We start from the raw sequence: 13,433 nt of genomic DNA on the forward strand, positions 1-13,433 counted from the left end.
TTTCCAAAACCCATCATGGGAGGGATTAAGGATTCAACATATGAATTTGGGGAGTTAGGGAGGGGGAGAGGACACAAATTCATAGCAGAATGGGCTGCTTTAAGTATCTAGTCCTTGGGGTGTATGGGTGGCTCAGTGGGTTAAAGCCTCTGCCTTTGGCTCAGGTCATGATCTCAGGGTCCTGGGATCAAGCTCTGCATCGGGCTCTCTGCTCAGCAGGGAGCCTGCTTCCCTTCCTCTCACTCTGCCTGCCTCTCTGCCTGCTTGTGATCTCTGTCTGTCAAATAAATAAATAAAATCTTTAAAAAAAAAAAAACATATCTAGTCCTGGACACATCCCATTTATAAAACTGACCAGGATAAATACAGCAAAAGCTTCGGGAGCTCAGTGATGGTGTGGAATCCTGCCCAGGTTTCAGACTGGCCTCTGGGTAGTTCGTGAGCAACAGACCACAAATGAACAGCCAAAGGCTTTGAAAAGTAATTGACATTTAAAATATAGCCCACAGAAGTGGGCCAGGCCATGCGTTCTTAATATAAACAGCTTGACTGTCTGCTAAAATAGATATGTAGAAAGGGGAGAGTCTCATAACCCTGTACTCAAAATGCCCAGGATATAATCCAAAATTACTCATAACAAGAGCCCAGAAAATCTCAACTCAGATGAGAAAGGATAATCAGCAGATAGCAGTACTGAGACAACGCAGATGTTGGAATTATCTGACAAGGATTTTGAAGCAGTTATATAAATGCTCCAACAAGCAATTACAAGCACTCTTTAAGCAAATGGGAGAAGTAAAAAATATATATATATATCAGCAAAGACATGAAAAAATATATATATAAAAATAACTAAATGGAAATTTTATAAATTAAAGATGAATTAACTAAAATCGACAACAAAAATAACACGGGATGAGCCCCACAGTGAGTGGAAAATACAGAGGAAAGGATTAGCAAGCTTGTAGATAGTTAATAAAATTTACCTAATTTGGACAACAAGAAGAAAGTAATTTTCTCTTTTTTTTTTCTTTTTAAGCAATCTCTAAGCCCAGCATGGGGCTCAAAGTCATGACTCCAAGATCAAGAGTCACATACTCTACAGACTGAGCCACCAAATGCCCCAGTAATTTTCTTCTTTCAGAAAGGAACAGAATCTCAGGACGTGTGGGACAATAACAAAAGATCTAAACTTTGTGTCAGTGGGGTCCTGAAAGGAGGGGATGTCCACTTTCACCACTTCTAGTCAACATAGTGCTGAGTCTAGCTAGAGCAATCAGGAAAGAAAAAGAAACAAAAGTCTTATCCCTATTCACAGATGATATGACCTCACAGACGGAAAACGCAAAAGATCCCACAAACACACACAAAAGAAACGTTAGAACTACTAACAGGACTAATAGTCCCAGGACTCCAGGATTATAATCTCAGCTGAAGGCAGACTTTTAACCAACTGAGCCACCCAGGCGTCCTGCAATCCCATTTCTGCATATACGCCCAAGAGAATCAAAAGCAAGATCTTGAAGACATATTTGTACACCCATGTTCCTAGCAGTATTATTCACAAGAGCTAAAAGATGGAGGCAACTCAAGTGTCCATCAGTGCATGAATGATTAAACAAACTGTGATGCATCCATACAATGGAATATTATCCAGCCTTTAAAAAGGAAGGAATATCAGATGCAAGCTACAACATGAATAAACCTATAGGACGTTATGCTGAGTAAGATAAGCCAATCATAAGGGCACTTGGGTGGCTCAGTCGGTTGAATGTCCAACTCTTGATCTCAACTCAGGTCTTGATCTCAGGGTGGTGAGTTCAGGCCCCACATTGGGTTCCATGCTGGGCCTGCTTAAAATAATAATAACAAGCCAACCACAAAGGGACAAATACTGTATGATTTCTCTTAGGCCTTCACGGAATGGAGAAGAAGCAGCTTCTGAAGTAAATAGTGGAAAGTGTACTGAGTATAAACTAATGACAGTCTCCATAGACCCAAGGGGACTATGACCAAATGGCAAGCATCCACAGGACCCAGATCCATGGACCTCCTGATGGGACCCAGTCACGCTCCTACCCTCACTGCTCAGGACCAAACTCAGAGAAGAAGTTCTTTCTGGCTCTTTCTCTCCAAATCTGCACCCCCCCACCCCCAAGACAGCCATGTTTGAACCACCAAGCCTTGACCTGACTTGGGTTCAGGAGAGAGCACAGTGTTGACCCAGCAGACATTTCCCCAGAGGGTGGGGTGGGACCGAGAAAGAATCCTTTCTCTTCCCCGCATCTAAACTAACACCATGAAAACCTGAGCACTCTGGGAGTGGGGGTGTCAGTCTGAGCCTACTCTGATTGGAAAGCAGAGAAGTCTAACCACTTGGAAATAGGAGGGAAGCAGACGCCTGGAGAATAAGCATAGGAAGTGAAAAAAGTGCCTTCCAAGGTTCTGGGCGACGTTCCAGTCTGGTGCTGGTCCCTTCCAGGAGTCTGGCTGCTTTCTGGCCTTGGGATCCATGAGGGACTGCTGTGTTCATAGAATGAATTCCTTTCTTTTGAGCTGCCTGGAGTTGATTTCTCTTACTCCCAAAGTCACAAATCATACAGATTAAAGGGGATTTCAGGGTCTTGATCAGGAAACGAAGCTGTTCTTTAAGAGCAAGGTCTCCCACATCCCCTGTAACTTTGGCCAGGACCTGAGGCCCCGGGGTTTGGTTCTTGGTTTAGAAAACTAAGCCATAGCTCCAGGAGAAAGTGTCAGTCTGAGACATCTCATATGAGGGGTTATTCCCTGGGAGGAAACCACCCAGAGTTCACTCACTCCAGGGACTAAATCCTGCAAATAGATCCTCCCAGTTCTGTCTCCAGAGAAACTGAATAAGCTGGACTTTCTAGAGCAATCCCTACTGCAAATGGGCTACCAATATCTGATCCTGTGTCAAAATGTTTGGTGAAGAAATAGGGTCACCATAAATATATTCCAAGAGGGTTCCAAGGGTTTTTCAAAGACATCGCCCTCAAACTCGCTTCTCTTAGCTGGTCCACAGGACTATGCCTTCACTGGAGGAAGGCCCTGGTGGTCAGGAGAAGGTTCTGGGTAGCAGGCATTTCACAAGGACCATGGAGTTGGTGCTGTTTGTTTGGAAGCTACAAAGTACCTACAGGATTGGGCTGACTTTTCATACAATTTAAATACACAGGAAGAGAATTTACTGTGCATGTTTGTAGCTGGTTGGCCTCAGTCAAGTTGTATTAGGTCCCAGATTTAGCTGCATCATCTTCTAACAGTTCCTCATAAGCAAAGTATGGTACCTGACCCTTGTTAGGTTAAGGGATGCAAACAGACGGTGACAGTCACGGGTAAACAACTGAATAGATCGCTAAGTTTCTATGAGTGAAAATCTTCAGAGTCACCAAAGGCCATCCAATGAGTTCACTTAAAGCCTGCCTCTACCTTGAGACTTTAAAGAGCAAATAAATTTTTCTTCTAAGGAGATTTTCCCAGAAAGTTTCTCCATACCCACCCCCAACTTTCACATACCCCCAACCTCATTCTTCATTGTAACCAGTGCCCCACCTGCCCAGATACACGAAAACCGGGTCACCCCAACTCCCTCCCTTCCCTTAAAACTTCCTCTCTAGGCCACTCACAATCTGCTGGGTGCATCTTCAAAATGTCGGTTCCACCTCCTGAAGTTTACAAGGTTTAGCATCAGGTCACTACACCCTTGTTTAAGGGTGATGGTAATTTTAAAGCAATAAAATGTATCATCTTTAGACTGCATCATTTTATAAGAGAAGCTCAGAGTCCCCATCCTCCCTTCCTCTGGACAGTTGTCACCTCGTTTCCATGAGCGATGGCTTACTCAGGAGAGGTGCAAGAGAGCTGGCTTGGTGGGTTGGTTGTAGAAGGTCACTCAAGAAACTTGGTGGATGTAGTACTTTTAAAATGGAGTATAATATGGAGAAGGTATTCTATTCCCAAGACAGGACACTGTTTAGATAGTAAAAATAGTAAAATAATAAAAATAGACATCTCAGGGCCTGTTTTGATGTCTGTTTAGTCTTCTAAATGGGGGATAGAAACCTGGCAGGAATCTTGGTTGGTTCCATGCTAGGCTCCAGCGCAATTCGTCTGATCCATCAGAGACAATAATGAACTCTCGGCCAAGGGTATGATGAGTAGGAAGAAGAGTTTTGGATTTGGAGACCCCACTTCCATGGGGAGGGTTTTACTATGGGTGTGCTGACAGGTGAAACCATTTGTAAACATCCTGTCTCTGAGTATCAGAAAGAGACCTCTTGGGGCACCTGGGTGGCTCAGTGGGTTAAAGCCTCTGCCTTCGGCTCAGGTCATGATCCCAGGGTTCTGGGATCAAGCTCCACATCAGGCTCTCTGCTCAGCAGGGAGCCTGCTTCCTCCTCTCTCTCTGCCTGCTTGTGATCGCTGTCAAATAAATAAATAAATAATCTTTTTAAAAAAAGATGTCTTTGTTTCTTTTCTTTTCTTTTTAAGATTTATTTATTTGAGAAAGCATGCACACATAAGTGCATGCACTAATTGGGGAGGGATGGAGGGAGAGGAGACAGAATCCTTCAGCAGACTCCCTGCTGAACATGGAGCCGAACATGGGGCTTGATCCCATTACCCTGAGACCAAGACCTGAGCTGAAATCAGGAGTTGGCCACTTAACTGACTGAGCCACGCAGACACCCCAACATGTTTATCTTTTGAAATACCCAAGCACTGCTAACTTGTTGGGCTCTATCTTATTCCCAGGCTGAATCTGTCCTAAAAAGATTTTTATTGCTTGGTATGTTTTGATTACAAGTGTTTTAGTTATTTTTAAAAATATTTTATGTATTTATTTAATTGACACACGGAGAGAGAGACAGCGAGAGAGGGAACACAAGCAGGGGGGAGTGGGAGTGGGAGAGGGAGAAGCAGGTTTCCTCCTGAGCAAGGAGCCCAATGCAGGGCTCAATCCCAGGACTCTGGGATCATGATCTGAGCTGAAGGCAGATGCCTAATGATTGAGCCACCCAGACACCCCTACAAGTGTTTTAGATGCTTTTTTGGTAATGCACATAAATACAAGCAGTATGAAATTACTCTCATAGGACTGATAAATAAAGTCAAATTTTCATATCCACCTGTGTGAATGTAACTTGTCATTTTTTAAAGTTCTACTGGAATTCTCTTCTAGAAAACAACATGTTTCTATGGAACCCGGTTTGTTGCTGGAATATAATTGATGTAACCCATAGGATTCCTTTGTTCAGGGTCAAAAAGAGCTTTAGAGGATGACTCAGGCCTTGAAGCCCATTGACTTCATTCTGCCCCATTGGCATGGTGACCTCTCAGAGATCTGAATAGTCCTAATTGCTGCCCTTTGGAAAACTTGACTCCCTGGAGATGAGCCGACACAGCCTCCCTCCTCTCTGATGTATGAAAGGATCAACAGGATAAAGCACCCACTGGGCTGGAGGCCAACTTTGGGAGAACTTGAGAACTGAGATGGGAGAAGACTGTGAAAGATGATTCTAGTAACATGGTTTGGCTGCGGGGAAAGGGTAGATAAGTTAGCCCAGGGCCAGGGAGGACTAGGACCCATCTCCAGGAGTGGGGTTGGTTTCAGAGGCTGAATGCGAAGGCAGAAACTTTGGCTGCCTTGGTATCCAGTATAGCCCTAGGGTCTGGAACAACGCTCACAATCTGTGATGAGACCCAAAACTTCTCTTTTAGATGAATGAATGGAGCATTTGCCTATAGCACAAGCATGCTGCTTGAAGACAAAGTCCTCTAAATAACACCCTATTCAAAGCAGGGTGGATGTCACTCAAGGCTTACTTCCTCCCCCTTTTAGCAGACAGCTAGCTCAGCTGGTATTAAGTCCATCAATATAAAACAGGCTGAGGTCAGTCGCTAAGTTTCAGATGCTTTTCTCTTTTCTAAGACCATTTCCTGAAATGGAACTTTTCAGGATTTCATAATTATCCCAATGTTTCCCTTTGGCCTATAAAGTGAAGGGCATTACAAGGGTGTGGTGCTTCTGGAAACTTCCCACAACCTCTCCACCTGTGGTCCGAAGCTCCTTGGCCCATGGTTAATAATAAAAATAACTGTACACTTACACCCTGAGAGGCCTTAGTGATGGGTGGTCCGTGCCCCACGGTCACCACAGCGGCCCCATTCAGATCCTACCAGCCCTAGAAGGCTGTCTGTCAGGACAGCTCCTGAGTCTACACAGAACTTGAGACAAGAAGAGGGAAGGATATGAAAAAGGCAGAGGACAAAACTAAGGAAAGTAAAACAGAAGAGAAAGATGGTGTCGTTTTCTGGAAAGGCACTTGCACAGGATTTAGAAGAATTCATTCTTGACCCGATCCATCTGTCTGACATGCTAGCCAGATTCATTTAGTTTGATGAATACAACCACTATGCCAATTATGAGCAGGGCTTCAAGCCACAGCAAGAAGCCAGTCTGCAGTACTGACCAGAGCCAAGTCCTCTAGGGTCCTGGATCCAACCAGTGAATCAAATCCCATCAAACCATCTTTCTACCTTAGAAAGCCAAGTGGCTTTCTCCTTAAGTTTCTGTATTGACAGCTCACCTTGGCCCAAGGGATGTATCCGGGTTTGGTAGAATGTATCAGCAACTGCAATCTCCCCCTTAGCATGTAAGGAGAAAGTTAGGGAGACCCCATCATCCAGACCAGACTGGTTCGTGACCGGAGGCTGCCCTGAGCATCTTCCAGAGCCAAGATAGGACCACTAATCACTTGGATGAAAATCAGGGACAAATTTCATCATCTGTACTCAAGCCCAGATCAAGATCACTGTCTCCCAAAGAAACCAACCTTCCTGACTTATCAAGACCTACTGGGATGACTCAAGCCTGCACAGATCTATGCTTCTCTGTCCCCATGGCTGTGGTCCTTGGGGACTCTGTGAAGCACCAAGACATCCCTTTGTCAAGGCCAACAGCCAACTCTCAGCTATATCCCGCTCACCAACATTTTCCTGGGCTTCCCCTGTTTCTTCCTCTTCACTGCCCCTCCCAACAAAGGCACCTGCGTACTTCAACAAAGGACGTTTGCATTTGTGTTCGCTGTGGCTACTCTCACTGTTTTGACTAAAATCATCAATGTGAGTTTTGGCTTTCAAGAGGACTGTGCCAAGGAAGAGGACAAGGCACTGTTGTTATTAGGAGCACCTAACTGTCATTCCCATCTGTGCTTTGATCCAAGTCACTGTTTGTGCAATCTGGTTGGGATCTCCTCCTCCTTTCACTGAAATGCACACACACTCTGTGTCTACACACATCATCACTGGATGCAGTGAGGGCTCTCACTGACTTCTGTTATGTCCAGGGCTACTTGGGATCCTTGACCTTGGGGAGCATCGCTGTGGCTTTCCTGTCCAGAAGTCTGTCTGACACCTTCGATGAAGCCAAGTTCAGGCATGCTGGACTCCTGCAGTGCATGGGACACTTTACTCCCCATCCATTATACCACCAAGGGGAAGGTCAACACTGCCATGGAAATCCTTTCTATCGTGGCCCCAGTGCCAAGCTACTAGGCTGCCTCTTTGCCCCCAGGTTCTACATTATTACTCTTCCCAGGCCTGATAAGAACACCCTGTAAGAGAGAAGGAAGGAAACAACTCCTAGAGTCAATAAACACTGCAAAGAATCACCTCCTGTCTTTTAAATAGATGACTAACACACACATGAAAATAAGTCACCTTTTTTTTTTCTTTTTTAAAATAGAGACAGTGGTTCAAAGCTAAATTTATAATTCCTTTCTCAATCCACAAAGGTTTTTTCTATATTGTCTGGCATATCAGGAGCACAGCCACCCCGGTCAATAATTCCTGAAACTTTCGGGCTATCTTGGATATTCTGCTCACCAACACCAAACCTATTATTTATTTACATACACTGGGACTTCACTTGACCCTCCACTTCTGAATCGGTTTTGTAGCCTATGCTCTGACAGGTGGTATGGCCGGTCAGGTTGTCCACTGTTTTAACTATGCCCAAAGAACCTTTAGGCAGCAGCAACAGAAGTTGATGCTTGTCCACAGGTAACATAGTCTTTCACATCCTAATTTGCATACTTACTCTCCGATCTTCTAATTTTCTTCGAGTCTTATTTTTACCTTCCAACTATTCAATTTATCTGGTATTCATTTTTGCGAAGGTTCTTGGAGGAAGCAACACCACTCCTTTATTTATTTATTTATTTATTTATTTATTTATTTATTTATTTGACAGATAGAGATCACAAGTAGGCAGAGAGGCAGGCAGAGAGAGGAGGAAGCAGGCTCCCTGCTGAGCAGAGAGCCCGATGCGGGGCTCGATCCCAGGACACCGAGATCATGACCTGAGCCGAAGGCAGCGGCTTAACCACTGAGCCACCCAGGCGCCCCAACACCACTCCTTTTTAAGAGAGAGAACTGGAGGCAGGTTTGTCACCTGCCCTGAGTAAGTGGGGGCCTGGTGGGGGTTTAGAGACAAAAGTCCTGGCGTTGAGAAGGTCCTACACAATGACAGAGGAATATATGAGCTGAAGTTGTCACAAGTGAGGAGGGGACAGAGTCTTGGCTTCCTAGGATCCTTGAATCCTGGGGACTCTGCATCATCGGGGGACCAGTGATGGGAAGTAGAAGGTCAGAGACGGCAGAGGGAAGAGCTTGCTGAAAGCCATAGCCCTCCAGCCCCCAGAGGCAGTGGCAGGAGAAGTGGGGTGTGCCCACCATCTGGAGTGACAGGGAGCAGCCTGGACTTGAGGGAGTGGGAGGGAACCTGTGTTTCCAGGACTGGGGAGGATGACCACGTGTTATGTTGAGAGAATTTTATACATAAGTGTTAACCCGTGTGTGTGTTTTCTACGGCTGTTATCGCAAATTACCACAAATGGAGTGGCTAGAAACAACACAAATTCATTATCTTTCAGTTCTGGAGGTTAGAAATCTAACCTAGTTCTCATTTGGGTGGTGCTCCTTTCTGAAGGCTCTCTGCGGCAGAGTCCACTTCTTTTCCTCTTGCAGCTTCTAGAGGCTTTCTGTCCTGTTCCCTATCTCCTAGTCACATTCCTCCTAGCCACATCTCCCTCTGACTTTCTTCTGCCTTCCACTTTTAAGGACCCTTAAAAGATTAGACTGGGCTCACACAGGTAATCCAGGATAATTTCCCTATTGCAGGATCCTTATTCACATCTACAGAGTCCCTTTGGCCATTAAGGTGACTAGTTCACAGGCTCTGAGGATTAGAGCATGGATATCTTAGGGTGACAGTGATGTTGCCTTCTACACCCAGCAGCTGAAGAACTGAAATGGCAAAGCAAGAATTTTCAAAGAATTACAGAAAGCAGCCCCTCTCCCTAGGGCTGGAGGAAGAAGGGAAAGAGGCTAGAAATAGTGAAACTTAGAAGTTCGGACGATGGGCCCCATGGGGCAGGAACCCGGACCTCTGAGAAAGGGGTGCATCTCAGCTGGTGGCGGGGCTTAGAAGGGGGCTCGAGAATAGGTTCTACGAGTGCTGGGAAGCTGCCAGTGGGACACAGCCCCACCCAGGGGAGGCGGCCACTGTCCCTATGTAGAAACTGATCACGTAGTTCCATTTCCTGTGTTGCTTTATACAATTGTCTTCCATTTATGGCCATTGATGGCAGACTTCCACGTACCATGGGGTATGAAGCTTTTAAAAAGGAAGCATGTAGAAGTGTTTTTGATGGAAGGATAGGTAATGAATAACGGAGAAAGGACGGTTCTGTGTACTTGCTGTCCCATCAAAAAGACACCCCCAGACAGTGGCTTGAAACACCAGCAGTTGTGTGATTTGCTCCTGAATTTGGGGTTGACGGGCTCGGCTAGGCAGCTCAGCTTGGGCTAGGGGACATCTCCTAAGGTTCCAGCCAGATGGCAGCCAAGGCAGCAGTCACCCCAAACTGTTTTTGTTCACATGCTCAGGGTCTGGGCTGGGAGACCCAAGCAACTGGATCCCAGAGGAGCTGGGCCTGCTGGGCATCCATCTCTCTCTTCGGTGTCCCCCGCATGGTCTCCCCACCTGGCCGCTCGGGGTGGCAACTTCTCACTCAGTGGTGACATGCTCCCAGCCCACGTGTCCTGGAGAACCGGCAGAGGGCATGGGAGCTACTGGAACCCAGCCTCAGAAGGCGAAGGTTGAAGGGGAGGGGCCCCTGCCTCCATGTCTTGCTGGGAAGAGGGAGAAAGAACTGGTGGGTATTTGATAACCACCAACCACCAACCAGGACAGAGAACAGTATCATGGGAGGCTGAAAAATCAGGAAATGGAAAAGGTCCCCATCGGTTTGGCAAGCCTTTCTCACTTTGGGTTTACCTGACCTCTCCTTCACTCATTCCCAACCCTCTGCATTCTAGGAAAGCCAAGCCCATGTCCCTGCCTTTCCATCCTGCTAGGCAGGCCATCCCTCCCTCTGGCAACTTCCTCAAGGTCCAGGTCCATGGTGCCATTGGCCAGGACACAGACCTCCTGTCCTGTCCTGACCACACAGAAGGCAAGTGTCTTCTGGGTTCTTTCTCCAGCAGTGAGCAAGACCCCACTCAGGACGGGACCCATGGGACGCAGACAGCTCCCAGTCCCCAAGGTCACCTTTCCTCGGAAGCATTGGCAATGCTCCCTGTGTAAGTACACGGCTCCTCTCCGCCCATCTGTCACCTCTGCTTGCCCCTGGGGATGCCTGCAGCCTGGTACAGACCCTTGGCCAAACGAAATGAAATTCATGAGCTAGTGATGAATAAGGTCCTGCACTGGTGTCTGGGAAACCTCAGAGACAACCTGTGATGGCTGGTCTGCACCGTTTGGGCCAGGTGTACCAGCTGATGGTCTGCACCTGGTTTCTGACACTGAGCCTGGTGTGGCCGTATGAACAGCATCCCTCTGTATGAAGCAGTGGCTTCCTGAGACCGAGGTCCCATGTGCGTTGGTAGTCCCTTGCTTTCTCTTCTGCTGCCACTCTGTTTAGGAGGGTCCCCCCACCCCCACACTTCTCATGAGGACTGCAGCAGTTTGGGGGGAAACACTGGCTTCTGAAGGCAGGCCTGGGCGTGACAGCCCAAGGACTGCACAGGGGGTAGCAGGACTAGCTAGCCCCTTCTTGAATGTCCTCCCCGCTTCCCCACACAGAGACCAAGTCCCCCCGGCACTGGGCACAGCTGCCCCAGCTCTGGGCTGCCCTGCCGAGGGATCAGCAGCTGGGGGTGCAGTGTGCCCTGCCCCTCAGGACAGAGGAAGGGCCTTGACGCTGCTCTGGGCGGGCCGGCTCCTGCGCGTCCTTCCCAGCCAGCAGAACGAGGGAAGGTGTCAGGGGCTCAGGGAAAAGCCAGGGCAGGACTCCCCTGTCCCCAGCCACCAGCAGCTTTCACCCAAGGTGTCCCCAGACACTGCCAGAACTTCCCAAACACAGAGGCCAGCAGGTCTTACCCCCACAGATTTGAGTCCCTGCCACACTCTCCCCCTGGCCTGCCTCGCAGAATGAACATTTCTTTTTTAAAATCGCAGCAGGATGTGAAGGGGAGGCGGGACGTAGCCCCCGGCCTCAGGTGTGTCGTGAACATGTGCATAGTTGCTTGGGTCCAGTTCTGCAATCAGACTGAACCCTTCTCTCTACGGGCATGGAGCACCACCCCCGGAAGGGGTCACGACACGGGCACCTCCCCAGCACCTGGGTCCCAGCTCTACCTCCTGCCAGCTTTTCCTCCCCTTCCCAGGATGGCAGACCAGTGGTCTTGCACAACAACTGTTCTTGCAGATGCCAAACAGGACACAGAAGGGGAAGGACTGGGCCACAGTCACAGAGAGACCAAGGTCTTGGCTGCCCGGCCCCCACCCAATTCCTGCCCTTCGCAAGAGTAATAAAAGCCAGAGCTCCCTTCTGCACAACCCCGGACAAGGCCAATCAGGAAAGTCCTGATCTGGACCCAGTACCTGATTTTATCCTCACTCTGACCTTGACTGAACTCCGACCTTGACCATCATTCCTTCTAAACTCTCGCCGTCACTCCTATTCTAACCCCTAACCCTAACCTGACACTGACCCTGCTTCTGACTTTAACCTTAATCCCTAACATGGACCTTGACCCAAATCCTGAACTTATCCCTTCCCCAGTGTCCAGCCATCCCTCTGGGAGAGCAGACAGCTGAGGCCAGGTGGCTCTCACTCAGGATCCACACTAAGGGAGCATTTACTCGACAGCATTGCTGAGACTTCTCCAGCAATCCTCTGCCCGCCCATCCCCCGCCCCCACTCCCTCCGGCCTTCTCCAAGGCTGCAGTGGGCAAGGGATTTGTCTGGGCCGTGCCCTGGCTTCTAGCACCCTCGGGGGTGATCTGAGTAAGAGGCCTGGTCAGGAGTTAGGGCCCTCTAGTTGTCCCCCAGCTCCCACTCTGGAGTAGCCATGGACTCGGCTTTGCTGGTTTTCTCTTCTCTCTGCCATGGGCGCCTTTCTGGGAAGAGAGCCAGCCCTCCTCAACTGTTCCATGGTCCAGACAGTACCCCACAGGGGTTTCCGGCAAAACCAGAGCCCAAGACATCGTTCACACTGCCATGCTCAGTGGAACCAGCCGGAGAAAGCTTCAGCCCCGCCCCAAGGCCCTACGTCATCTGAGAATCCGTGGGTGACCTCCTCCCATGACCAGCTGTCCCCCACCCCTGAGCCTCCAGGAAGGGACTCGGCCTTGGGTTCATGGCTGCCTGGGCTTTCTCAGAGCCTCCCTCAGCCCCTCCCTCACAGGCCTTGAGGTCAGTGCTCTGGTTACAGAAAGCACAGCCAAGAATGGTGACCTGATCACTCACAACCCAGGGCACGGTGGCAAGGTGGCCATGGTGGCCACCTTGGGGCCCAGCCTGCCTTCTGGGGCCACATTCCTGCATAAATCTACCCTCTCCCCACACTTTGCCCCTGGACCCCTTCAGAACACAATCACCCTGCCTACCACTGCACATCTCCTGTTAGCACAGGGGGAGCCTGTCTAGGTCACCCAGTCCAAGCCCCTCGCTGTGGGGATGAGGAACGAGGCTGGGCAGGGATGAAGCCACCCCAAGCCCTTGCTCCTGTGTCTCTTAGTCCCACACAAGAACCAGCAGGGGAGCAAAGTCCTCTGCTCCCAAAGGCACCTGAACTCCCCCTGGGCTCCCCCCCCCCCCACAGGGTCCCAAACCTGGACAGGGCACAGATGGCCCCACACCCCTGCTGTCCTCTGGCCTTCAGGCCCGTGGGCCTCAGGTGTGCAGTTTGCTGGCACATGGGGCCCGCAGGAGGCGAAGCGAACAAGGCGAGTGCCCTCACCCAGTCCTGCGGCTTGCTCCGGCGTTCCCATGTACCTACCCCACAGAGGCACGGCCGTAGCGGACACCCTGAGCCCCTGCTCGATTACATACCACCAAGGG

The sequence above is a fragment of the Mustela nigripes genome, chromosome 2 (assembly GCF_022355385.1).
Source record: "Mustela nigripes isolate SB6536 chromosome 2, MUSNIG.SB6536, whole genome shotgun sequence".
Lineage (NCBI taxonomy): Eukaryota > Metazoa > Chordata > Mammalia > Carnivora > Mustelidae > Mustela > Mustela nigripes.